The 18,944-nt window shown below is 38.6% G+C and overlaps 1 protein-coding gene across 3 annotated transcripts in view; it reads left to right on the plus strand.

Moving 5' to 3' along the window:
- The window catches only part of CSGALNACT2 (chondroitin sulfate N-acetylgalactosaminyltransferase 2), a 94,535-nt gene that overhangs the window by 15,702 nt on the left and 59,889 nt on the right, over positions 1 to 18,944 (plus strand). The window contains exon 1 of one of the 3 annotated variants that reach the window (XM_004389879.2): positions 15,289 to 15,418. The exons of the other annotated variants lie outside the window; for them this stretch is intronic. The gene's annotated coding sequence lies outside the window, so the exon portion shown is untranslated. Of the gene's footprint in view, positions 1 to 15,288; positions 15,419 to 18,944 lie in introns of those variants that run through there. 3 annotated transcript variants of the gene reach the window in all.

The raw sequence follows: 18,944 nt of genomic DNA on the forward strand, positions 1-18,944 counted from the left end.
GCTAAGATGGATATGGGAGAGAGGAGAGAGGAACAGGAGCCAAAAACATACAAAAAAGAGTGCTAGGGGAGCCTGCCGTTGGAGTGGAGAGACGAGAGACTATGAAATGGAGAAAAACAAAAAGGGGAAAAATAAAAAAAGAAAAGAATAAATGAGTAAAAATTAAAAAGAAAAAAGAACAGCAAAGCTCCCAGGGATCCCACTGGTGTGGCTGCGAGTTCTGAGGGTGTTGTTCCCAGGAGTTTCAGTACAGCCTGGCTAGACGTCGTAGACATTCAGCACCAGGTATTCAGGGAACATGAAGAGAAGGAAGGTGTAGAGAGACGAGAAACTGAGTAATGAAGACAGACAAAAAGGGAAAAAGAAGGAAAAGAAAACAAAACAAATTAAAAAAAAAAGAATAAGAAAAGCTCCAAAAAAATAGAAAGTAAAAGAACGCGAAAAACGAAATGCCTTCAGGGATCCGTCTGCACAAGCTGAGGGGGTAGGTCCCAAGCTGTGTAGCACTACCTGGCCAGAACGGGCTCCCAACTCGAGAAAAAGAAAAGAAAATAGACAATTCAAAACAAATAAAAGCCCCGGGATCCCACCAGCATGGCAGCCAAGACCGGGAAGCAGTTTCACACTCGGAGCTCTGCAGTCCGTTAGGAAGAAACAGAGATGGTGCACAGAGCCAGGTATTTGAGCGAAAGCAGGTGGAGGTGGTGAGAGGTAAGGAAGAAATGAAAAGAAGCGGAAACAAGCAACTCCAGCGGCCAACAAATGGCACCCACGGAGCCGGCCAGTGCGGGCGGGTGGAATCCAAGCAGCCGCTGCTCCCTGGCCAAGGGATTGTGCTGCGGGAAGCAGAGGAGGCCGAGTGTGGGTGAAGAAGGGTGGGGGTGGAAAACTTACATCGCAAATTTCCAGTTGTTTTGTCACCTGCTGGAAGCTCCATGAAGCTGCTTTCTTGTATCCCCTATTTGATTGTCTCTAATAGGAGTCCAAGATGGCGGATCCATGCTGCGTTAGCTGATAGGGGACCTCTGCATGAATCTCTCCTTGCTCTCCATTCTCTTGTCAGTTTTCTTACTCCATTTGGTGCTTGGCTGAGTTATCTCTTTATTTGACGTTTTAGAGTTTCAGGATTGCTGTTTTCTCTGTTTGGCTTAGTTTTTCAGATCTTTGCGCTGGAGGGACAGTGTGGTGCTTCTGCCTAGAGTGCCATTTTGCCAGAAGTCTCAATATGTGTATAAATTTTTGTATGAGAAAATCTGAGCTGTAAATTTTCTCCTAAAGCGCAATTAAAAACAAAAAACTATCCCTGTTTTTCTTCTCCTCCTTTTCAGTTGGTGAGTCTCCAATGATATCATTGTAGATCTGATAGATTTAATTTGTACTTATTTCTTAACACATTTTATGTTGTGTTTGTGAAACTTAACTATAGGCAGTCCTGATTTACAACGTATTTGAGTTATGACGAACTACACTTACAACTGTCCATTCTTTGTTTTTGGTTTTTCTTTGTAAATCTTATTGTTAGGAATATGTCCTGCATAGCACGTTGCAGTGCATAATTTGCTGATGTTGTCATTCTCAGATGTTTACTTGCAAATGCTCAATTTTATGATTTACTATTCAAAACACTGCCATATAGGTTTAGTTTTCAAACCTAAATCAGGGGCTTCAGTAGCTTGAAAACATGGACCCAAACACTGATTGCTTTGCTAGAGTCGGTACGCAGATTCAGGAAGCAGTGAGATGTTACCACGAAATGTATGAAGAAAAAAAAAAGACTGTATAGACAACTCTCACTAATTTTCTGACAAGAAATGCTGTCCCCATTCCCAAAGATAATCCAGATGATCCAGAACCTTCCACAAGTGAAGTTATTACTGCAACTGACAAACTGCCGTTGTCCAACTCTTGATCATTGGAATAAATTTTTATGATTTGTGTATTTTTTTAATGTATTAAAATATACCCGTAAGTTTACATGTAATGTAGTCAATCCCCAAAAACAAATGAAGGTCAGATTTGTGAAGATGCTAATAATAAAAGTCAATAATAATGAAAACTAAAAAAAAATTGAAGTATTCGACTTACATCAGAACCGACATACCAGGAGTCATTGCAGTGGAACCCCATCATAAGTCGCAGATTACCCATATTGAGTTTATTCCCTTAAAATATATGCTTGGTACTTATGTTTGCCCATGCTGTTGCATTCTTTTGAGAGCTTTATCTTTTTTTTTTGCTGATTCATTTTTATTTTCCTGTGTGTAGATTCACATATTTGTTTAATGTTTTTTCATTTCCATTTGGAGAAATCCGTTAAGTAATACTTGCAGAGCTGGTCCAGTAGTGGCATATTCCCAGAGCTTCTGTTTATTTGGGAATGTCTTTTTCCCTCCCTATTTTTGAATGTCCTGATGGTGTAGGAAGTCCTGGTGGCATGGTGGTTAACAGCTACAGCTGCTAACAAAAAAAAGACTGGCTGTTCGAATCCACCAGGTGCTCCTTGGAAACTCTATGGGGCAGTTCTAATCTGTCCTGTAGGGCCACTATGAGTCAGAATTGACTCGATGGCAGTGGGTATGGTTTTGGTTTTATTTTTGAATGACAGCTGTGCTTTGTAAATCTTGATGTGCAGTTGTTTTTGTTTAATATTTCATATATGTCACTCCAGGTTTTCTGGGGAGAAATTCTTACTAATTGTTATGTAGGACCCTTGATATGTTTTTTTCTTGCTGCTTTCAGAATTCTCACCTTGTCTTTGATTTTCAGGAGTTTTATTAGACTATGACATAGGGTAGTTCTCTTTGTATTTTTTGTTTTTTCTAACTTGTTATGGAAAGTACCAACAAAGAAGGGAGAAACTGGCAACTGGAGAAAAGCCTGATTGTCAGGGGAAGATCCTGGAGAAGACAGGAAAAACACAGAAGAGGTGGTGGAGGGCTGTTTGAGGGAGGAATGGAGATGTTTCTTTCTTAGAGGCTGGGGAAAAGAAGGAAGGATTGATGGACATGACAAACTACTCCGGACTTAAGAGTGGAAAGTTGATGGCATTTGCATCTAATGCCCCTTTTTTATTCTGAAAAGCAGGAAGCAGGGCCATTTGCTGAGAGACAATGGGATGAAAGCTTGAGGTAAAAATAGTAAAAGGTATGGAGCAGTTTCTAGGCAGAAAGTAAATAAACTAAGGTGAGTTGGAAGATGGTCAAGAAACCGAGTGCTTAGAGAGAAATGAGTGGGATTCAATGGAGGTTGGAAACCTTCAATCTTCTTTGTATTTTTTCTAATTGGAGTTCATGTAGCTTCCTGTATTTGCAAACTTGGTTCCCTATTCAGGTCTGGGAAATTCTCTGTGATTATCTCTTGGAAAACTCTTTCCATGCCTTTATTATTATCGTGGTACTCTGGAATTCAAATAATTCTAATGTTAGATTTCTTAATTGACTATCTTAATTTGCATTTGGCTTTGTTTGCTTTTCTGTGTTCTTTTCTCTTAATAATTAGTTCAGTTACTCCATCTTCTAGTACACTTATTTTGTCTTCTGTCTGGTCAGCTCTGTTGAATGTTTCTCTTGTATTTTCTAGTTCAATTATTTTATTCTTCAGTAATTCTTTTTGTTTATATATATTTTCAGTCTCCTTATTGAGTTTCTCATTTTGTTCCTCAGTTTGTTTCCTGATCTCTGTGGGTTTATTTTCTGTATTTTTTTTTTCTCTCTTTAAACATATTTAACACTATTGTTTGGAAGTCTTTTTTTTTTTTTTTCTTTTTCTTTCTATTATTCCGGTCTCCGTAGGAGAAATTTTTCCTTCTTCAGGTTTTTCTTTTGATTTGTCCTTCTTCTCTTAGGATTTTGTGTGTTTTAATATTTTTTGTTGACATGGGACATTTTAATATCTTAGTGTGCTATTTTGGTATTCTGAGTTTTCTGATTTTCAAAGAATTTTTTTTTTTAAATTTATCTTTACTATCTTCTAAGTTCCACTAGAGGGCACTCTTTTCCTTAGGGTTTTTTTCAGCGCTGAATCAGGAGTTCTGTCTGAGGATTTATCTCTGTTTTTCCTGGCTCCTAGTCTGTTACCACAGCTTTTAGTGTTTTGAAAAGTTTCAAGTCTCTAGGTGCTTATTCTGGCTGGTTCTCCATAAGGTGGCCGACTTTGCTGGTGTGTGAGGGTCCCTCTGTTTTCTGTGGGTTTGGCTGTAGCCCAGACTGCACTTCTGAAGCTGGATTTCTTCCTTTCTGTTTGTAGGATTGTGGCATGGCTTTCCCTCTGTGGCTTATTGCACATGCATGGGAGTTTTCCACTCACCACATGGATGGAAGTAGTGGGGTTTGGTTTTCCCTAGGAGAGGGTGGGGAGTGCTTTATGTCCTTCCCTCACAGCCAAACCTGCAGAGGCTCTCCCGCAGTGACAGGTTGTGGGCACGGAGCCAATTGTTTTTGCTGTATTGCTTGTTTGATGTATTTTTCTCACCCTGGCTGAAGGATGGGACCCATGATTCTTCAGTGTACCTGGATCCTGGTGTCTGTCAGCCTCGGGTCTCAGCAAGATTCAGCAGCATTCCTTGGCCTCCCTGCACCTCCTCCCAAGTGTGTGGCCTGTGAACTCCCACAGCCAATGTGCAAAACCTTAATTGGACCACACCTCTGCAGTTTAGCTTCTGTCCTGTGTTCCTTGATCAGGGTATTGCCTGTCCCTGTCCTAAAATGTCTGTAAGGAGTCGAGTCCTCCAGAGGCCAGTGGCTAGAATCTCCTAGCTTCTGTACTGACCCTGCTTCTCCTCTCCGCTGTTTCTGGACTCACTGCGACTCTCCAACACTTCAGCTGCAGTCCAGAGCTCTGAAATCTCAGTCTTTGCTTGTTTTTATTCATTGTTCCGTGGATTAGTTGCAAGGATAAATGGGATTGACTGTTTACTCTGCTATCTTGCACTGCCTCCTACATGTGATGTTTTGACATTTAACCGTCATTGAATATTCTAAGGAATTGGGCCTTCTTTTCTGGAGGAAATAATGTTTTTTTAATGTTGTATTGTTAATAGTACTTTAGAACTTACAAGTAAGAAACCAAGTATTTTATGACTGGGAATGTTAATGTTCATCTTATACTCTCATTCTGATACTATTTATTTCAAATTGTTATGTGTAACTAAAAGAATTATGAAAAGGATTTCTAATGCTTATGGCTCAGACAATTTTGACTTAAATAAGCACAGTTTTAATTCCAGTTTGAAAATTAGATTTTTTCCCTTTAATTTTTACTGAGGTATAAAATACATATAGTGGAGTCATTTAGTGCATAAATTTTAATTGTACAACTTAGTGGATTTTTACATTTTTATTAACTTGTTTAACCACCACCTGGATCACCTGTAGAACATTTCCATCTCCTAGGAGGTTCTCTCCATTCCTTCCCAGTCCCACAGCAGTATTCTGACTTTTGTCATCATATGTTTTGCTTATTTTGAACTTTGAACTTCATATTAATGGAATCATATAGTATGCTCAGTATATTGCTTTTGAGACTTAACAGCATGGTTTTGTGTATCATTTTTTTAATCGGTGTGTTACATTCTATTGTATGATATAAAACTATTCTGTTGATGGACATTCATGTTATGAATTTTAGATATTAAGAGTGCTGTGAAAATTCTTGTACGTGTCTTGGTGAATATCTGTATGCATTTCTGTCAGGTGTGGAATTGCTGGGTCATAGGGTAGGCTGGAAATTACATTTTAACCAACAAGGTCTTCCTTTTTTAAAAAATAATATTTTATTGTGTTTTGGTAAAGGTTTATATAGCAGTGTAAGTTCCCATTCAACAGTTTTTACACAAGTTGTTCAGTGACACTGGTTACATTCTTTACAGGTGTGAACATTCTCATTGTTTCCGTTCTGGTTGTTCAGTTTCCCTTATTCTAGTTTCCCTGCCCCCTTACATTCTCATTTTTCTTTTAAAGTAATCGTTGCCTATTTAGGCACATATAAGTGATTTTTTAAAAGAGTACAGTACTTATGGATAATACAATTTTTTGAGCCAGTTATTTAGCTATAAGGTGATCTCGGGTTAGTTTCAGTTCAGGGTTTGGAGAGTATCTCAGGGCAGTAGTCTCAAGGAGCCCTCCAGTCTCAACCTGTCCAGTAGGCCCGGTTTTTTGTTGTTGCTTAGGAATTTGAGGTTGTGTTCCACATTTTTCTCCCTTTCTATCAGGGTCTGTCTTAGTTACCTAGGGTTGCTATAACAGTAATACCATATGTGGATGACTTTAGCAAACATTTATTGTCTCACAGTCCGGAATGCTAGAAGTCCAAATTCAGGGTGCCAGCTACCAGGGAAGGCTTTCACTGTCAGTTCTGGGGGAAGGTCCTTGTAATCAATCTTCTCCTGGTCTAGGAGCTTCTCAGCACGGGGACCCCGGGTCCAAAGGATGCGCTTTGCTCCTGGTGATTCTTTCTTGGTGGTATGAGGTCTCTCTTCACTTCTCTCTCCTTTTATCTCTTGTAAGATAAAAAGTGATACAACCCATACACCAGGCAACTCCCCTCACATTAGATCAGGGCTGCATCTCACCCTGATCCTCTTTAACATAATTTAATCATGTCTCATTAACCACAGGTAGAGATTAGGATTTACAACACACAGGAAGATCACATCAGATCACAAAATGGTGGACACCCACACATACTGGGAATCATGGCCTAGCCAAGTTGATATGCATTTTTGGAGGACATGATTTAATCTATAACAGGGTCCATCTGTTGTGGCCCTGATTAGAACAGTCGCAAGTTGTAGCTGGGCACCATGTAGTTCTTCTGGTCTCAGTGTAGATGAGGCTGTGGTTTGTGTAGACTATTTGTCTATAGACTAGTTTCTTTTTTGAGTCTTTGGTTTCCTTCTTTCTCTTTTGCTCCAGATGAGTAGAGAGCAATAGTTGTGTCTTAGATGGCCTTCCACGAGCTTTAAGATTTTAGATGCTACCCACTAAACTAGGATATAGAACATAACTTTATGACCTATGGAGCCCTGGTGGCACAGTGGTTAAGAGCTTTGCTGCTATATACCTAGCAGTGGAATTGCTAGGTCATGGCAGCTCTACCTCTAGGTTTTTTGAGGAACTGCTAGACTGTTTTTCACAAGGCTGTACCATTTTGCATTCCCACCAACAATGGATGAGAGTTCCAGTTTCTCCACATTCCCTTCAACACTTGTTATTTTGTTTTTTTTTAAATCTTTTCCATCCTAGTGGGAGTGAAATGGCGTGTCATTATGGTTTTGATTTGCATTTCTCTGATGGCTAATGAGGTTGAGCATCTTTTCAGGTGTCTTGTTAGCCATTTGAATATCCTCTTTGGTGAATGTCTGTTCCTCCTTTCCTTTGCCCAGTTTTTGGTTGGGTTATATGTCTTTTTGTTGTTAAGTTGTAGAAATTTTTTGTGTATGTTAGATATTAGACCCTTATCGGTTATATTGTGCCCAAAGATTTTTTTTTCCCAGTCTGTAGGTTTTCTCTTTACTCTTTTGATAAAATGCTTTTGATGAACGTATTTAACTCATAAAAGGTCTGTCTTATTTTCTGGTGCTTATGCGTTTGTTGTTGTATTTTCTTTTTTGTGTAATAGAGTATGCTCTTCTAACTGCTACAACATTAAAGATTAGTAAAAGCAAAACTAGAGGGCAGTGGTGGTTCAGTGGTAGAATTCTTACCTTCCATGTAGGAGACCCAGGTTTGATTTTGACCGTTATACCTCAAGCATGGCCACCACTTGTGTGTCACTGGAGGCTTGTGTGTTGCTGTGATGCTGAACAGGTTTCAGTGGAGCTTCTAAGACAGACTAGGAAGAAAGGCCTGGGGATTCACTTACGAAAATCAGCCAGTGAAAACCCTATGGATCACAATGGTCCGATTCGAGTGGATGGGGTCACCACAAGTTGGAGACTGACAGTGGCAGCTAATGACAACAAAAATGTAACTATTTTGAGTTCAAGACTTAAGCGATTCATTACCATATTATTGTTTACTTCTTGGGTTGTACATATATGAAAGTCTTCTACCAGACTTTGATTCCTTGTGTAACTGTCTAAATTGACAGAGCTGGTGGTAATCTGACCCTGAAGCTTATTGTATAGCATATAGGTAAAAACTGCATTGCACAAGTTTGTGGCTGTTAGAGGGGAGCAAACACTAAAAAGATACGGGTAAAAATGGATTGAAGAATATGGGATTGCAAGTGAAAGAACTTACATTGTTGTCATGCTACACAAGTACTAGGTGTAAATGTAAAATTGAATTAGAGAGTTAGTCAGAAATGTGGATTTACTGCATGAGTACAATGTAATGAGTTATTAAGTGGTAGAGCAGATGTTGGAATGTGACTCCGAAGTCTATTATATAGACAAGACAAATTGAGAAAAATATTTGCAGCATGTTAATATTGCTTTATAGGTATTATTTATATTAGTGCATGTGGATCTACCTCATTCCTTTTAAACATGCTGTTGTGTAAATGTTTTGCAGTTTATTTGACCTTTCCCCATTAATGGACATTAAGTGCTTTTGTTTTTGTTTTGCTGTTACATATAGATACTAATAAACATCATCAGCATGTGACTTTATACGCTATTATAAATATATTTTTAGTATAGAATCTTAAAAGTAGAATTCCAAATTCTTGGATTAAAGGGCGTATGCATTTAAGTTAAATTTGCCTTCGAAATAGTGTGTATGTACGTATGCATTTGCGTGTGTGTGTGTGCGCGTGTGTGCGTGTGTGCATGTGTTTGTATTTGTATGTGCTTGTGTATATTTTTAGTTTATCTTTAATCAAAGGAATCAAAATATCTTGGAAGGAACGTTGGATATCCAGGCAAACTACCTCATTGTGTAGATGAAGCCCAGAGAGTTAAGTATCATGCCCAAGATTACACACTTATTAAGTAGCTGTTTACAATTGGCTCTTTTAAGTTGTTTGTACTGTGCTGTAGGCTGCCTTTGGCAAATTTTTCTGTTTTACCAATAAAGATACCATGAGCAGTACCGCCAGCCGGGTACCATGAGTAAGTGTTTCTTCAGAAACACTTGTCAAAAGGATCCATCTGATGTTACTTGTTCTTGAACCCAACACAGTCCCTGACAAACAGTAGGTGCTTAAGTACTTGTTGAATGAATACTGTTTCCTGGTGATTAGTACTCTTATTTCTAAATACTCACAAACCATTTATTTAATAACCCATTGAAGAATCCATGTATCATTGTAATACTTATTAAGTACACAAGAAATGAAAAGCTCTAATTCCCCCCTTCCTAAGCATTTATACTTCATAAGGTTCTAGTTTTATATTTCTGATACCCACTGCTGTCAAGTCAATTCTGACTCATAGCGACTCTGTAGGTTTCCAAAGCTGTAAATCTCTGGAAGCGGACTGCCACATCTTTCCCCTGCTGAGCTGCTGGTGGTTTTGAACCACCGACCTTTTGATTAGCAGTTGATTGCTTTAATCACTGTGCCACCTTATATTTCTGATAGTGGATATGTTTTCCAAATGATTTCATGGCCTTATGTTTGCTTGTTATTTGTATAAAAATGAATTCAAGACTATAAATTCTGTTTTTGAAAATATTGAAATTATTCTGTATAGAAAATTTAGGAAGATTATGCAGAATAGAACTTTAAAAATAAGTAGACTCAGGATTGTATTTTGCAGAGGGCAGTATGTTACTCTTATTGCAGAAGTGAGTTTGGCACACTGTAAATATCCTGAAATGATGCATAAAATATATATTTGTAGCACCGTGGAATTATAGAGTCAAAAGATTGAGTAGAAACTGCTTAAAGGTTATATTATTATATAAGAGATCGGTGCTATATAATTAACTATCTGTAACACTCTGATCCACCACCCATGTGCCAGTTTGCTGTACCATGGTAGCTTGCTTATCGCTATGATGCCGGAAGCTCTGCTACCAATATTTCAAATACCAGCAGGGTCACCTATGGTAGCCAGGTTTCAGTGGAGCTTGCAGACTAAGACAGACTAGGCAGAAAGTCCTGGCCATCTACTTCCAAAGTTTAGCCCGGGAAAACCCTCAGGTTCATAACAGAATATCGTCCTGTGTAGTGCTGGAAGATGACCCCCCTACGTTGGAAAGCACACAATACACAGTGACAACAATAATGGACTTGAACATACCAACAATCATGAAGATGGTGCAGGACTGGGCAGCGTTTTGTTCTGTCGTACATGGGGTCTCTATAAATAAGTTGAAGATGACTCGACAGCAACTAACAACACCACTCCGGTATTGTCCTCAAATTACAAGGCAAATGGAAATGATGTAACAGGAGACCTTTAGAATCACAGGGACCCTGCATTGTTTCCCACCTCCCCCACTTGGTTTTGTTTTTTAAATCTAAACGTGTAATCAACATATCTTCATACTTGTTTTCTTAACGAACAAACTGGAGTTTTCCTACAAATTCCTCTTTGGAACTACTACTAAATCTAGTTTTTTGTTTTTTAACAGCTTTATTAAGGTATGATTGACAGGCAGTAAACCACACAGTCGTTCCAACAGAATAAGGGGTTACTGCATAGTTTAAAGTCAGGAAAGGTGTGCTTCAGGGTTGTATCCTTTCACTATACCTATTCACTCTGTATGCTGAGCAGATAATCCGAGAAGTTGGGCTCTATGAAGAAGAACGGGACATCAGAATTGGAGGAAGACTCATTAACAACCACATTATACATATGACACAACCTTGTTTGCTGAAAGTGAAGAGGACTTGAAGCACTTACTGATGATGATCAAAGACCACAGCCTTCAGTATGGATTACACCTCAACATAAAGAAAACAAAAATCCTCAAAACTGGACTGATAAGCAACATCATGATAAACGGAGAAAAGATTGAAGTTATCACAGATTTCGTTTTACTTGGATCTACAATCAACACCCATGGAAGCAGCAGTCAGGGAAATCAAAAGATGCAAATCTTCTGCAAAAGATCTCTTTAAAGTGTTGAAAAGCAAGATGTCACCTTGAAGACTAAGGTGTGCCTGACCCAAACCATGGTGTTTTCAGTCTCCTCATATGCATGTGAAAGCTGGACGGTGAATAAGGAAGCCCAAAGAAGAACTGACAGCTTTGAATTGTGGTGTTGGCGAAGAATATTGAATATACCGTGGACTGCCAAAAGAACAAATATGTCTTGGAAGAAGTACAACCAGAATGCTCCTTAGAAGCAAGGATACATACATACTTTGGACACGTTATCAGGAGGGGTCAGTCCCTGGAGAAGGACATCATGCTTGGTAAAGTAGAGGGCCAGCGAAAAAGAGGAAGACCCTCAACAAGATGGATTGACACAGTGGCTGCAACAGTGAGCTCAAGCGTAACAGCGACTGTAAAGATGGTGCAAGACCAGGCAGTGTTTTGTTGTGTTGTACATAGGGTCGCTATGAGTCGGAATCAACTTGACAGCACCCAACAACAAAAAAATACACGTTTAAGGTGTACAGTTTCATGAGTTTTAATATATGTATTTAAAAAAAAAAAACCCAAACCTGTTGCTGTCTAGTCAATTCTGACTCATAGTGGCCTTATAGGACAGAGTAGAACTGGCCCACAGGGTTTCCAAGGAGCAGCTAGTGGATTTGAACTGCACATCTTTTGGTTAGCAGCCAAGCTCTTAACCACTGTGCCACCAGGGCTCCAAAATATGTATACGTATGTATATACATGTATACACCTGTGCAATTTACTACGGTTAAGTTAATGATTATATTTATCACTCACAAAAGTTTCCTCCTGCCCTTTTATAGTCCCTTCTTCATACCACCCTCTTCACCCCTGCCCCCCATCCTCATGGATCTGTCTGATGAATCTACTTTGTCACTACAAATTACTTTGCATTTTCTAGAATTTTATATAAATGGAACCATAGAGTATGTATTCTTCTTTTTGTTTGACTTTTTTCACTTAGCATGATTATTGAGGTTCATCCATGTTGTAGCATATATCAGTAGTTCCTTTTTATTGCTGAACGGTATTCCGTTGTATGGATATACCACACTTTATCTATTCACCTATTGATGGGCATTTGCGTTGTTTCTAGTTTTTGGCTATTATATATAAAGCTGCTATAAATATTTGTGTAAAAATTTTCATGTGGTCATATGCTTTCATTTCTCTTGGGTGGATACCTGGGAGTGGAATGGCTGGATCACATGGTAGGCATACGTTACCCTTTTGTTACTGTTTTTTTTTCCCCCTCAATTTTTTGTTTTTTTTAATGGCATGTGTTTTCAGTATTGGAATGCATGCTTACTGCTTGAGTGTGTTTAAATTTTTGGTTAGCAATATAGGTTTTTAGAAATATGATCTGGTAATACAAACCACCGATGAGGCGAGTGTCACTGTGGCGCCACTGATCTGTGTTATGACAGTATACCAATGAGAGCTATATAAATAATTTATTGCAGACACCTTTCCATTAGGTTACGTGGTTAACCTCTGGTTTTCCAGATATGACACAGAAAAACCAAAACAAACCCACCAGGGCTCCCTATCACACAGGGAAGCCGTAATTATGCTTACAAGCCTCATCTCACAGAAATAAAGGGAAGAAAGGCAAAAGTTTACAAAACTAACACATCCAGGAAGCATCATCTGATAGAATGCTCAGCCTACACAATAGTGGGGCTGCAACTCAGGTCTCCTGAGCTTCATGCATTTCAAAAGGATCTACCTTGATGCTGAGTGCATTAAACCAAAATAATGCCTTATCTCTGAGGTCCAGAGCCATAAAAAGTGGCTGATAAACCATTAACACAGTAGTAACAAATATTAGCTTGTTAAGAAACTTTTATATTCCCACCAGCAGTGTATGAGTGTTCCAATTCCCTCTATATGGTCACCAACACTTGGTGAAGTTAGTCTTTTTAATTTTAACCATTTTGATAGATATGTAGTGGTAGCTTATTGTGGTTTGAATTTGCATTTCCTTATTGACTGAACAATGTTGAGCATCTTTTTCATGTGGTTATTTGAAATGTTTGTTCAGATCTTTTGCTCATTTTTAAATTGAGTTTCATTTGTCATTGCATTTTGGTAGTTCTTTATATATTCTTAGTACAAGTACTTTATCAGATGTAGGCATGTATTTTCTCCAAACCTGTGACTTGTCTTTTCATTCTTTTAACAATGTCTTTCAAAGAGAAAAAGTTATTAATTTTGATGGAGTCCAGTTTACCAATTTGTTCTTTTATGGGTTGTGCTGTTAGTGTCATTGTCTGTCTTTTTTTTTAATCAGGGTAGTAGTGGCCTTGTAGAATGAGTTTGGAAGTGTTTGTGAGGAATCGATATTCTTGTTTAACTATTTGGTAGAATTTACCAGTGAAGCCATCTGTGCCTGGACTTTTCTTTGTGAATAATTTTTTGATTACTAATTCAATCTCTTGCTATATATCTATTTAGATTTTCTATTTCTTGATTCAGTTTAGGTTGTTTTGTCTTTCTAGGAATTTGTCTATTTCGTTTAGTTGTGTCTTAAAGATAGAGATAACTATCTTATTTTCATTATTTCAATAATAACAAAAATCTTGTAATTATCCATGTAGTAGGAATTTATTGCTTTGTGTAGGTCCATATATCCATCTGGTATCATTTTCCTTCTGCCTAAAGGACTTGTATCATGATTCTGATGGTGATGAATTATTTTAGCTTTTGTAGGTCTGGAAAAGTATTTTACCTTTGTTTTTGAAACATACTTTTGTGAGGTATAGAATTCTTGGTTGACATATTTTTTCTTCCAGTTCTTTAAAGGCATTACTGCCCTGTCTTCTTACTTGTGTTGTTTCAAACAAGTAATCTGCTGTTGTTGTTATCTTTGCCTCGTTGTATGTAATGTGTTTTTCCTCTGGCCACTTTTAAGATTTTCTTTTTATCACAGGGTTTGAGCAATTTGATTATCATGGGCCGTTGTGCAGTTTTCGTTATGGTTCTTGTTGTGGTATTCATTGAACTTCTTGAATCTATGGGTTTATAGTTTAAATCAAATTTGGAAAATTTTTGACCTTATTTCTTTACTTTTCCGGCCCCTTCTTCTTTGGAGATTCAAATTACATGTATATTAGACTGCTTGAAATTGTCACACAGCTTACTGATACATTCACTGATCAGTGTTCTGCTGTATATCCAAACACTGCTTTCTTCAGATCGCTGGAGTTCTCTCTCCATGCAGCTCTCTTCTCTCTGGTACACTTTCTTTTGAATCCTAGCTGCCTTGGGCTGTCAACTCCATCTCAAGCTTCTATCGCTATGTTTTCAATTGGCTAATCTTTTCTTCTAAAATATGCAATTTGCTGCTTAGTCCCATCCAGTGTATTTTTCACTTGAGACATTGGTTATCTTCTGTTAATTCAGTTTGGATCTTTTTTTATGTGTCCCTCCTTCACTTTTGAGCATATGGAATACAGTTGTAGTAACTGTTTTAATGTTTTTTTTGTGTGTGTGAATTCTTATGTCTGCAATGTTCACCATGCTTATTCAGTCTGTATGCTGAGCAAATAATTTGAGAAGCTGGACCATATGAAGAAGAACATGCCATCAGGATTGGAGGGAGACTCATTAACAACCTGCAATATGCAGATGACACAACCTTGCTTGCTAAAGTGAAGAGGACTTGAAACACTGATGATGATCAAAGACTGCAGCCTTCAGTATGGATTACACCTTAAGATAAAACAAAAATCCTCACAACAGAACCAATAAGCAACATCATGATAAACAGAGAAAGTATCGAAATTGTCAAGGATTTCATTTTACTTGGATCCATAATTAACACCCATGGAAGCAGCAGTCAAGAAATCAAACAATGTATTGCATTGGGCATATCTGCTCCAAAAGACCTCATTAAAGTGTTAAAAAGCAAAGATGTTACTTTGAGGATTAAAGTGCACCTGACCCGAGCTATGGTATTTTCAGTGACCTTATATGCATGTGAAAGCTGGACAATGAATAAGGAAGACTGAAGAAGAATCGACGCCTTTGAATTATGGTGTTGGTGAAGAATATTGAATATATCATGGACTGCAGAAAAACGAGCAATGTGTCTCGGAAGAAGTACAGCCAGAGTGCTCTTTAGAATGGAGGAAGGTGAGCCTTCATCTCACATACTTTGGACATGTTACCAAGAGGGACCAGTCCCTGGAGAAGGACATTATGCTGGGTAAAGTAGAGGGTCAGCGATAGAAGACCCTCAACAAGATGGATTGACACAATGGCAGCAACAGTGGGCTGAAGCATAGCAACGATTGTGAGGATGGCACAGGACCAGGCAGTGTTCTGTTGTACATAGGATTGCTATGAATCAGAACCTACTCGATGGCACCTAACAGCAACAAACGTCTGCATCTGTTCCAGGTCAGTTTCATTGTTTGATTTTTCCCTTTATGTGTTGTATTTTTCTGTTTCTTTGCACGTTTGGTAGTTTTTGTGTGTATGTCAGACTCTGAATTTTACCTTGTTGGGTGCTAGTTATTTTTATACTTCTATAAACATTTTTGAGGTTTGTTGTTAACACAATTCAGTTACTTAGAAACAATTTGATTCTTCCAGGTTTGTTTTTAAGATTTGTTAGATGGGGCCAGAGGGAAGTTTAGCCTGTTGTTGTTGTTGTTAGGTGCCGTTGAGTTGGTTCCGACTGATAGCAACCCTATAGGACAGAGTAGAATGGCCCCATAGGGTTTCCAAGGAGTGACTAGTGGATTTGAACTGCTGACCTTTTGGTTAGCAGCCGAGCTCTTAACCAGTATGCCACCAGGGTATAGTTTTATAGGTATAATTTTTCAACTACTGATGCAAGACCCTGCTGAGTACTCTATCCAATGTCCCATAAATTTTTGAAGTTTTTCAGTCTGCGGTGGAAACATGCCCTATTCCTGGCCCTGTGTGAATGCCGAGTTCTGTATCCTCTAATTTTTTGGGTGATTCTTTCCTTAGGCTCAGTATCCTCAGTGCATTCACTGATCAGCATTCTGCTGCATAGCCAAAGGATACCCTCTTTACATCTCTGGAGTTCTGTCTCCATGCAGCTCTCTTCTCTAGGGTAATTCGCTTTGAATCACAGCTGCCTTGGTCTCCTTGGACTGTCAGCTCCATCGCATCAACTCGGAGACTGCTGGGCTGTGCTTAGGTTCCCCTACCTGTGCTACGGCCTGGAAACTAAGGGTTGTTGTTTGCTTGTCTCTCTAGGGATCACTGTTCTTTGTTACCTGATGTTTATTGTCTTGAAAACTTGTTTCATATACTTTGTTGTTTTTTGTTTGTTTCAAGCAGGAGAGTAAATACAATTCCTGTTACTCCATCTTGACTGTAGGGCAGAGTCCCTTCACTGTGTTTTAGAGAGTTAAAATTTATGGGTTCTAAGGTTTCTTTCAACTCTGAGACTTTTTATTTTGCATTATATGCCTTTAACATCTCATTTTCCCACCTCCACAGTATCCCTTTTCCTCCTCAAAACACTCAGCTATTTGCTGTTTGTTCTCAGGTTAGTTGGAATTAACTTTGGGTTGGAAATGAACTTTATGTATGAATACAAACACATTACCTAGAATGATGGCAATTAAGGTGTAACAGAGGAAGAGTAGATATTTCTCCAATATTACTAATATATTTAGAGCTGTTATAATCTACTCTCCCAGGATGTGGCCAAAGAGTTCCCTTCAGGAAGTGAGCAACTAAGACTTTAATTGAAATCTTGTATTTTTAACAACTGATCTTCATATGCTAAAGTAATTATAGAAATTTTACTTTTGTTTTAATGGAGAAATAGGCAACTGTAATATTAAATCGCATATAAAAAAAAAAAAAAACCATTGCTGTCTAACTCATAGCGACCCTATAAGGCAGAGTATAACTGCCCCATAGGGTTTCCAAGGAGTGCCTGGTCGATTGAAACTTCAGACCTTTTGGTTAGCAGCTGTAGCTCTTAAAAAACCACTTTGCCGCCAGGGTTTCCAATAGCATATAAAATATCTCAAAACGTATAGTTTATTTAAGGAGGGAGAAAGAAGACCTTAGCTTTTTATTTTATTTTTTTAATTGTGCTTTAAGTGAAAGTTTACAATTCAAGTTAGTCTCTCATACAAAAATTTATACATACATTATTATGTGACTCTAGTTGCTCTCCCTGTACTGTGACAGCAAACTCCTCCTTTCCACCCCGGATTTGCTGTGTCCATTCAACCAGCTCCTGAGCCTCTCTGCCTTCTCATCTTGCCTCCAGACAGGAGCCTGCCTATTTAGTCTCATATATCTGCTTGAGCTAGGAAGCACACTGTTCATGAGTATCATTTTATATCTCATAGTCCAGTCGAATCTGTCTGAAGAGTTGACCTCGGGAATGGTTTTTCGTTTTGGGCTAACAGAGAGTCCAGGGGACATGTCTTCCAGGGTCCTTCCAGTCTCAGTCAGACCATTAAGTCTGATGGAGTCTTTGGTTTATGTGGCGCTTTCTGTCTCTTGGGCTAATACTTTCCTTGTGTCTTTGGTGTTCTTCATTCTGCTTTGCTCCAGGTGGGTTGAGACCAATTGATGTGTCTTAGATGGCTGCTCGCTAGCTTTTAAGACCCCAGACGCCACTCACCAAAGTAGGATGCAGAACATTTTCTTAATAAACTTTATTATGCCAAATGACCTAGATGTCCCCTGAAAGCATGGTCCCCAGACCCCCCGCCCCTGCTGTTCTGTCTCTCGAAGTGTTTGATTATATTCAGGAAGCTTCTTAGCTTTTGATTTATTCCAGTTGTACTGACTTCCCCTGTAGAGTGTGTTGTCCTTCCCTTCACCTGAGATAATTCTGGTCTACTGTCTAGTTAATGAATACCCCTCTCCCTCTCTCCCCACCTCTGTAACCGTCAAAGAATGTTTCCGTTGTTTAAACTTTTTCTTGAGTTCTTATAATAGTGGTGCGACTGACTAATTTCACTCAGCATAATGCCTTCCAGATTCCTCCATGTTATGTTTCGTGGATTCATCAATGCCTTCCAGATTCCTCCATGTTATGTTTCGTGGATTCATCGATGCCTTCCAGATTCCTCCATGTTATGTTTCATGGATTCATCGATGCAGAGTATTCCATTGTGTGAATATACCATAGTTTGTTTATCCATTCATCAATTGATGGGCACCTAGGATGTTTCCAGCATTTTGCTACCTTGAACAGTGCTGGCATGTGATGGCTCTTATTTCTCTAGGATATATTCCAATGAACAGGATTGCTGGATCATATGGTAGTTCTATTTCTAGCTTTTTAAGCAAGCGCCAAATCGATTTCCAAAGTTGTTGTACCTTTTTACATTCCCGCCAACAGTTTATAAGTGTTCCAGTCTCTCTACAACCTCCCCAACGTTTATTATTTTGTATTTTTTGGATTTATGCTATCCTTGTTGGGGTGAGATGGTATCTCATTGTAGTTTTGATTTGCATTGCTCTAAAGGGTAATGATCATGAGCATTTCCTCATGTGTCTGTTAGCTGCCTGAACATCTTCTTTGGCAGAGTGCCTGTTCATATCCTTTGCCCATTTTTTAATTAGGTTGTTTGTCTTTTTGTTGTTGAGGTTTTGCAGTATCTTCTAGATTTTAGAGATTAGACACTGATCAGACTTGTCATAGCCAAAATTTTTTTCCCAGTCTATAGGTAGTCTTTTTACTCTTTTGGTGAAGTCTTGATGAGCATAAGTATTTGATTTTTACAAGCTCCCAGTTATCTAGTTTCTCTTCTGGTGTTTGTGCATTGTTACTTGTGGTTTGTATTCTGTTTATGCCATGTATTAGAGCTCCTAGCATTGTCCCTATTTTTTGTTCCATGATCTTTATCATTTTAGATTTTATATTTAGATTTTTGATCCATTTTGAGTTAGTTTTTGTGCATGGTGTGAGGTATGG

This window comes from Trichechus manatus, unplaced genomic scaffold (assembly GCF_000243295.1).
Source record: "Trichechus manatus latirostris isolate Lorelei unplaced genomic scaffold, TriManLat1.0 scaffold00265, whole genome shotgun sequence".
NCBI classification, from domain to species: domain Eukaryota; kingdom Metazoa; phylum Chordata; class Mammalia; order Sirenia; family Trichechidae; genus Trichechus; species Trichechus manatus.